This window comes from Solanum lycopersicum, chromosome 10, assembly GCF_036512215.1.
Source record: "Solanum lycopersicum chromosome 10, SLM_r2.1".
NCBI classification, from domain to species: domain Eukaryota; kingdom Viridiplantae; phylum Streptophyta; class Magnoliopsida; order Solanales; family Solanaceae; genus Solanum; species Solanum lycopersicum.
Window position 1 is genome coordinate 40,744,035 of NC_090809.1, and position 7,751 is coordinate 40,751,785.

Sequence of the window (7,751 nt, forward strand, 5' to 3'; positions counted from 1 at the left end):
TAAAAATTGAGGTACCATCTTTCAAATTCTAGACATTATGTAAATTTTGATTTTGGTCATGTCTTTTAGTGGTTGGTCTTAATTATTATTGGACATTTTCTCTTCCTAATATGCATATTGTCATTAATTCTTTTCATAGTTCAAACCGAGAACAATAGCGTAACTCAATGTTACATTATTACTTTAAACAAAACCAGATCTTACTGACATTATGAACAAACACAACTATAAACAATTATGATTCAAGTGAAGTGAAATCACATCATTGTTTGAAGGTGAAACTTCAGAAAGGTATTCTTTCATTCATGATTCTCTTTTACATGTACAACATCAAAATGTAATTTTGTTAACAATTGTTATGAATTTCTAACTTTTTTGAGCTATAGACACACAATTAAATGTAAAAGTTAAAGTATAATCTTTTAAAGGTTAAACTTTCATATACAAGTGTGATTTTTGTCATGTTTTTTCATTGTTGGCTGTAATTGTATGTACACTGTTGTTAGTTATAGGTGATTCATCCAAACAAAAGGCACTTGATCCTTTGGAACTGAGACTTGAGCAAGGTTTTCTTTCAATTATTATTCTCTTTTACAGATTCAACTTGAAATAATACTTTATTTCTAATGTAACGTTTTGGTACCAATTGTTATAATTTTCTTCCTTTTCTATCTATTTTGAGATATGGACACAATATTTTACTCTTGCTTCTTTGGCTTCAGAGTTTTTAAGCAAGATAGGAGTAATAAGAACTAATAATTTTTTAAGACACTGGCCGCTGCAAATCAAAAGAGTTCAAATTTAAATGGATTAGGTGTTAAATAGTACCTTGTGTATTTTTGATGGAATATATGAAAGACATGTATTTTTTTTAATAGCTAAATTATAGGTCTAAAAATTATTCACAGAATATCATGTGAGTTGTAATGTATGCACTATGTAGGTATATATTATATAATAATATATATATATATATATATATGTACCTTGTGTATTTTTGATGGAATATATGAAAGACATGTATTTTTTTAATAGCTAAATTATAGGTCTAAACATTATTCACAGAATATCATGTGAGTTGTAATGTATGCACTATGTAGGTATATATTATACAATAATATATATATATATATATAATATAATATATATATATAATATAATATAATATAATATAATACAAAATAATATAATATAATAAAATATAATATAATATAAAAATAATATAATATAATATAATATTATATAATATAATATAATATAATATAATTTATATCTATATCTATATCTATCTATATATATAATACCTAAAAAGCATGAACTTGTAATTTAATGTTAAATTACTATAATCTTCCTAACTTAGGTTGAGACTTTTTTGATGAGTTGTGACTTTTTTCGAAAGTTTGTGTTTTTCGATGAGTTGTGATTTTTCAAAAGAGTTGTGACTCTTTCTATAAGTTGTAAATTTACAAACGGTTGTGACTTCTCGAAAAGGTCATAACTTTTAAGATAAGATAGAAAAAATATTTTGTTCATACTACCCTTTGTTCACTATAATAAATAGACGGGTTTTCTCTCAGTTTTGAACCAAAAATTTATGTTAATCTTCTACTCTTCTTCTTGCATTAATTTTTTCTATGTGTGATTCATTGTCTTTGAGTGAGTTCAATGTTTAGCGAAATATGACAAACAATGATTTTGATGAAGTAAGTCGTTCTATACTGAGAGGATATATTCCATAATCTCGAGTTCTTATGAAAAATAATATTAAAGATAAAACAATTATTTTTTTCCTTAATATATTTACATTGTTATGTAAAGTTCCAGATGATGTAGTCTAAACTTATTTGTTTTTGTTAGCAATCTCTCTTGTGATATCGATATATGCTTCTGAATATAATTTCTAATATTAAGGGAATTGTCATGATTTAATTCTTATGCTCAAGACAAATGAATTACTTTATTTATCAATGCTACTTATGTGATTTATACTATTAGGAATTTTACTTGAAAAGAGTTATTATTCTATAAACATTGACCTTTTGTTTTACTTCTTTACTATTTCCCAATATTTTTGTATTTTAGACGAAGAAAAATTCATATGACTTGTAATAATGCAAGTTGAAGTTTGTATTAGTAGTACAATTTATTTAATAGTTAGGTTTATGAGATAAATATTTGCATTAATGTTAATATATATTTATATTTGGGTAGATACAACAGATGTGAAAATATGTGAATGTTTAAAATGCAGATGTTCTATTCACTTGTTCATATAACATCTAAATAATTTATTATGGAATACACATGCAAAACACATCGGTTAGATGACAATAAATATATAAAGAAAATATTGTCTATATGGTAATATTATTGGGCTAAGAGGTTTGCACGAACAAGACATATATATATATATATATATATATATATATATATATATATATATATATATATATATATATATATATATATATAATACTAGATACATTGATGTTCTCTCCCTCCTCTTCTTCTTCTAAATTCATCCTCAATGGAACTAATAAGGATTCAATTAATATTTCTCATATGTCGGCTCTCTTAACCATCAACAAAATTATTATCATGATTGATTATGAATTGTTTTTTCGGCTTCTAATAATTCTATCAAGACATACATAGTTTCTTCCTTTATAAGTTGGACATAAAACGTTAGACTACTAGACTTTCTTATGAAAATTCTAATTTATTTGTTAGTCTTTCATATTCATATTAATATTTTTTTTGTTTAACATTTTTTATTTTTTTATGGATATGATTACGTGTATATTATATTATATTTTTAAAGTTAATTGGGTTGATATTACACATGTTTCTATACATAAATGAGGTCTATATAATTTTTATATAATAATAAAGGTCAAACGTGCAACGTTCGTCGAACTAGTTATTCAAAAGAAATAAGAGAACTTCTTGCTATAATTGTCTCTTAAAATTTTTCTAATGCTGATTTTTATTTAACTTAGATCAGCCCTCTAAAACAGGATGATGTTTCTGATGGGGAGGTATTGAGGATTTCGACAAGTTAATACATTGATCGTTTACATGTGATGTGAGGCTATCTTTTCATGTTTCATTGTTGTCTTGATGCAGCTCTGCACGATTGCCAAATATCGATTTGAATCTGTTGATGAAGTGTGTGCTCTTCTTCCCTAATTGAAAGTATCAACTCTAATATTATGGATATTAACATTTCAACTGTTCATTAGGGTGCTGGGGTTGCAATTAATCGAATTTTACGTTTGACTAGACAAGGGGAGATATCTATAATTTATTTCTTAAAGAACCTTCTATGTATGTTGAATCTAACAAAAAGATAGGAGGAAACTAGATTAGGTTTTTAAATTGTTTCCTTCGATGATGAAGATGGTATATGCTCATTTCTATCTACAATAAGAGGGTGAATTAAATGGTGATTTTCGTGGAGATTAGAACGAATGTTTCTTGCAAATTTTGTACTAATCCCTATGCAATTCAAACTTTTCTTGCAGCGCGCTACAGAAAAGGGCTAAGATATGAGTGGGACAATTACTGTTGTAAGTTTATCTTAAGCAGGAATGGAAATTATTGCTTTTGGTTTCAAATCTGTTTCAGCTTTTGTAGAATGATTTCATCGTTGGTTTCAAAGCTAACTTTTAGGTGTCCGATAAGACTAACAACAAGTATTAAATGTAAACAAGTTTGTCATTACAATGATATTTGTTGAGAAGTGCAAAATGGTATAAATGTTATGCTCTGCCTATGCCATTTTATTTAGTTTGTGCACTTAGCATTGTATTAAACTAGTTTGATGCTGCTATGAAAAGTTGTAGACTAAAAAGAGAAAGCTTATAGTTCCCATCGAGAATGCGCTGGCTGATCTAGCAAAACATAGAAGGGTAGAATAAATGGCTCAAGATGAGCATTCTATTGCACTACCATCATTTTAGTGCAAATAACAATTTGACTTCCAGAAGAATCAGTATGGACTATTCCTTGAGTTCTCAGTCAACTATGTAATGATTTTCGTGATACTTCAATTATCTTAAAGAATTGTAGTTTTTCATGTTTAGTTGAATATTGATGTTTTATATAGTTGGTATGAAACAATATCTATACACAATCCAAGAGGTACATTTGGGTCACTCCTCTTAGTCAAATGAAACAATTTTTTTTTTGATATTTGTCACAAGGAGAAGCTCAACAAGACTTGCAAGAATTTATCCTTTATTTTGAGACTCATTTATAGAACTGCAACAATTTCTTTTGCTTCTCAAAGTGTACCAGAATGGTCTTGATTCTCTTAATAACCCCCTCAACTAATATGGAGTTTTCAGAGAGAATAGATAGTTGTTTTTTGGTAGTCATAGAAACAATAAGTTCTTGGCCAAGTATGTAATAACAAATAGTATTAAATTAATAGTATAAAATAATATTAGTGTTTACTGTGTACTAATCCTAGTCCTATTAGGATTAGTACTCCTTAATCCTAGTCCTATTAGGATTAGTACTCCTTCCTATATCTCCTATTTATATCTCCCATGTATTCCCTTATTAGGTTAACACTTAAACACAATCAATATTCCTTCATGGTATCAAGAGCAAGAAAACCTAGATCTTCTTTTTCTAGGTTTTTTCTCTCATTAGGGCACCGATCGTTCCCTCTCTTCTCTTGGCCGGCGGCAGCCATGAAAACCGAGGTGGATCCTCTCGATTCACTTCCTTCTGGCGTTAAACTCCTTCTCAGGCATCTTCATGCCTTGATTCTCAAAAAATTATCAGACTAAATTACTGTACATGGACAATCACCGTTCTTACAACCCTTGAGGCCACTTACCTTCTGAAATACGACGATGGAAGCACAGAACCGCCGCCGGCATTCACCACCGCCACGGACAAATCAGAAAAAACCAATGTAGCCTATGCCGCCTGGAAAGCCGTGGATGGCCAGATCCGATCATGTTTGATTTCGGTCATCTCTCCCACGGTTCAGAAACACGTCCGATCCTACACAACTGCTTCAGCCCTTTGGATGGCCCTCACAACACGCTATGCATCAATTTCCCACTCTCATATTTTTCAATTGCGTGATTGTCTCCACACAATTACCAAAGGCACGAAAACTATGGCGGAGTATTTAGACGAGGTCTCCACCATCATCACCGCCCTTGACACTCTGAACGAAATCATTCCCGAAAAAAAGATCTCGTCATGTGCGTCGTTCGGGGGCTCCCATCAGCTTACTCCTCCATTAAACCGACAGTTCGCATTAGTCCAACGCCCGTTGACCTGACTACTCTCTCTTCGTGGCTAAAAAGTGAAGAAATCAACGTGGATCTGGAGAGTAAACTTCTTCTCCGAGAAGCCACTGTTATGGAGCCGGCCACCGCCCTCACCGCAAGCCAAAACTATCGCGGGGGACGTGGTGGCGGCCGGCAGGGGAGACGCGGCGGCTATGGTAGAAACCACGGAGGATGTGGGCGCGGCGGTCGGCACATCAGTCGTCCCCCGTACGACGGTCAGCAGCACGGCAGCAACAACAGCCTGCACTCCTTCGGCAGCGGCGGTCAGTCATCTTCTAGCGGCGGGCAGGGCAATTACGAGCGGGATCGTCCAACTTGTCAAATCTGTCAGAAAATAGGACACACCGCTGTTCGTTGCTGGTTTCAGTATGAGGAGAGACGAAATAGTGATAACCGTGCAAATTATGCATCTCAAGTCAGCCCTTCCACTGAATGATTGTTGGATATTGGGAAAATATGCACGTTACTTCTGATATATCCAAGCTTAATGCTGCAAATCCATATCATGGCTCCAATGGTATTACTGTTGGCAACAGTGAGTCCCTTAATATTTCTCACACTGGCACGGATACCATTAAAACCCCCACCGCTATCTTTCAACTAGGTAACCTTACCCATGTCCCTTCTATTAAAACCAATCTCCTTTCATTTCACCAATTCACAAAATACAATAATTTCTCACTCTTGTTCACCTCTAATGATTTTCAGATCTTAGAAAATACAACCAAGCGGGTGATTTTTTCAGGGCCCCTGTGAGCATGGTCTGTACGTTCTTCCTGGCACAAGTTCGTCTGCCCAACCAGTTTCAGAAAGCGTTCTTGTGGCTCTGGTGGCTCTTTCGGCTGATGGCCACAGTCTATTGTGGCACAGTCTTCTGGGTAACCCATCTACTCAAATAATAAATTCTTTAATGTCTCAATTAGGTTTTTCTTCAATTAATGTAAGCAATTGTGACTCTTGTTCAATGGCTAAATCTCATAAATTACCTTTTACTTTATCTGAGAAGCGTACAACTGCACCTTTTAAACTTATTCATTCTGACCTATCGGGTTCTACTGCTGTTCCTTCATTTGCTGGTTTTCGCTATTATATTTGTTTTGTGGATGATTTTACAAAATACACTTGGTTGTACCCACTAAAACACAAATCACTGGCATACACCACCTTTGTCACCTTTGAAAAAATGGTCAAACCACAATTCAATTCTCATGTTAAATTTTTTCGAAGTGACAATGGAAAAGAATATGTAAATAACATCTTTGGCCAGTTTCTGCAATCCCTGGGAATTAAACATCAAACCTCCTGTCCATACACTCCCGAACAGAATGGGGTGGCTGAGCGTAAGTATCGCCATCTCATTGAAACGGTGGTTACTCTTCTACATCAATCTCATCTCCCTATATCCTTTTGGGTAGAAGCTCTAGCCACCGCAATCTACCTCATTAAAAGAATGCCCAGTCACACCCTCTCCAACAAATCACCCTATCAACTCCTTTACCAAGAACTTCACAATTATACCAACCTCCCCATTTTTGGGTGTCATGCCTACCCTTGGCTACGCCCTCATATTACTTACAAATTAAAACCCCGATCCGGTTCATGTATTTTTTTAGGCTATCATCCTACCTCCAAGGGTTACCGCTGTCTTGACCCACAAACTCATAAAGTCTACATATCTCTTCATGTCAAATTTTTCGAAAATGGATTACCCTATGAGTCTATTTTCTCCTCTACAAATAAATCATTCATTGGCGTCCTTCCCCTTTTTCCAACATACTCACAGGGTCCCTCACCATCTTCCCCTACACCTGCACCCACTACCCAACCACCCCTCATCAGCCCTTCGACCGTCACCCACAATACACCCGCAACCACGATCCACACTCACAACCAACCCAAACCACCCCATACCCACAACATCTCAAGCCCGATCCATTTTGGGTCCTTCCCGGCAACCCCCGAATCACCACCGCCCGTGCCACCCCCAAATACTCATCCCATGTTAACCCGTGTCAAAGACGGTATCTTTAAACCCAAAACCTTTCAGGCTACCATACTACCAAATACACCCCTTCCCGATAGTGAACAAACAACCTACTCTATTGCCTCAAAAAGTGCTTATTGGCGTCATGCTATGAATGACGTGTTTAAGGCTTTGACTAATCAGAAAACATGGGTTCTTGTACCTAAGCCCCACGGACGGCACCCAGTGGGCTATAAATGGGTGTACAAAATTAAACACAATGCAGATGGCAATATTTCAAGGTACAAGGCTCGTTTGGTTGCTAAAGGCTACAATCAGGAGTATGGGCTTGATTACACCGAGACATACAGTCCTTTAATTCGACAGGAAACCATTCGCCTGTTATTGTCACTCGCCATGCGCAACAATTGGCTCATCAATCAGTTGGATGTTTCCAATGCTTTTCTTCATGG